The sequence below is a fragment of the Gigantopelta aegis genome, chromosome 13 (genome assembly GCF_016097555.1).
Source record: "Gigantopelta aegis isolate Gae_Host chromosome 13, Gae_host_genome, whole genome shotgun sequence".
NCBI classification, from domain to species: Eukaryota; Metazoa; Mollusca; class Gastropoda; order Neomphalida; family Peltospiridae; genus Gigantopelta; species Gigantopelta aegis.
This window is the reverse complement of record NC_054711.1, coordinates 18,386,787-18,389,069: the sequence shown is the minus strand read 5'-3', so window position 1 is coordinate 18,389,069 and position 2,283 is coordinate 18,386,787.

Sequence of the window (2,283 nt, the reverse complement as noted above, 5' to 3'; positions counted from 1 at the left end):
ATCAATATACAAATTCAAGGTTTAAACAAATTCTCAAAGAAAATGTTACACCCCTGCACCACGGTGAGGTTACAGCACGCGCAGGGGGTGCTAAGTATATTACACAGAGTCATCTCATGTTGAATGCGGGCGGGCCGTAGCCCAGTGGTACAGCGCTCGGTCAATGCGCGATCGGTGTGAGATCGATCACCGTCGGTGGCCCCATTGCGCTATGCCTCGTTCCAGCCAGTGCACCATGACTGGCATAGCAAAGGCCGTGGTATGTACTACACTGTCTGTGGGATGGTGCATATAAAAGATCCCTTACTGCTAATCGAAAAGTGTAGCCCATGAAGTACCGACAGCGGGCTTCCTCTCTCAATATCGGTATCGTCCTTAACCATATGTCTGACGCCAAATAACCGTAAATAAAATGTGCTGAGTGCGTCGTTAAATAAAATAAAAAAAATCCCCCAAAACCCCCCAACAGAACATTTCTTTCTTTCTCATGTTGAATGAAACGTTAGGCGCACCTTTTTCTTTGTCCTGCTCAGATACCATTGGGTGTACGCTTATTGTTTTTACTACAAAAATATTAACATTGCAACCAATGCGATATGATTTGATGTATACATCGGTGGTCGAAATACGGCTGTCCCGACTGGGGTTTTTTCCGGTCAAAATCGGCTGCGGCCGGAAGATTATTTTGCCTGTCAGACGTTCGGACCAGCAGTTATATAAGGTTGATATTAACGCTTTAGTTTGAATCAATGATGTTTGGTCCGGAATTTTTATGATTCGGGCCGGAACAAAATTGTACCTTTCCGACCGAATATCCGACAGTAATATTAGCCAATTTCGACCACTGTGCAATCTTTACCTTTAGGTGAGTTCATTGAGAGCCATTGTTTCCCTGATTGCAGATCTGAAGAAATATCGTTTTCCAGTGGTGGCTTAGAGAGAGAGAGAGAGAGAGAGAGAGAGAGAGAGAGAGAGAGAGAGAGAGAGAGAGAGAGAGAGAGAGAGAGAGAGAGAGAGAGAGAGAGAGAGAGAGAGAGAGAGAGAGAGAGAGGTAGGTTGGTAGGTTGGTAGGTAGGTAGGTAGGTTATTACCATAGCGTTTTGCGGTATTATGCGAGCACCTTTATCATATAACCTTCTTTTTTTGGTGATCTGTATATGCAACTCTAATTCAAGTCAGCGGTGCTTGTTTTGTTTTTTTGAATGGAAATGACGTCAAACTTGAACGATGTCATTTGAATATCGTTCCATAAAAATCAACTATTGCTCAACGTTGTTTTGCATTCTGAACAGAACAGAACAGAACTTTATTATTATTGTTATTATATAACTTTATTAGCTGAGCAACTACATATGGGGAGACATAAACCACAATGTTTTACATGACTGTTAAATAATAAATAGTATAATCATATAACATATAAATTAATATATGCAATAATAATACTACCTCGACTGGTGTGGTATATATTGATAAAGACATATCTACGGTCGTCTGAATTGATAATTCATTATTTTAATTAATTTACCCACTTTTCTTAGGACACATATTTTATTACTGGTCAATAATTCTTTAAATTTCAGGACACTTTAGATTTAAACAACACATATTGTATTAAGAAACATTTTCGGGGTTTCTTAAAGAAGGCACAAGAGAATAAATAATGATATTCATCGCCGATATGATTAGAATCACATAATGTGCATAATACATTTTCTACATGGTGTTGGTCCATCGTCCTATTTCGATTGGGAGGTAGTGATTCGATGTTCTAAATTTAGGTATGGTGATTCAGTTTTTCTGGCATTATGGTGAGGTATTTTTCTAGTGTTAAGGTTTTTTTTTTTAGAATTGAGTACGTTTTCCCTCTGGACGAAGTTGCAATATTATTGCTCTGTTCTGTTCTCTTACCTCGATTAATTTACATCAAATTTGCAAAGTTATCAAATTCTAAAAGTAAAAGTATGTGATCTTAAAATTGTCACATACTTTGATTGCACTGGGTAATACCCGTATTCTAGCTGTTATACGATAAAAAATATTTGGCCCACGGCCTATTCGTTATTGGTATGTGCGCTAGATTTGTTTAGTACAACTGCAAGCACATTTCTGCCAGCTGATTGTACTAGAACGATATGTTACTTTTTATTAATTTATATACCTTTAAGCCCTATACCTTCCACATATAATGACTGTCACTAGATGTTTCCTTGGCAGGATACAACTTATCTCATTCCTACAAGCTTTGCATCTTAACGAGCATAACTAGGCCACGGACGTGGA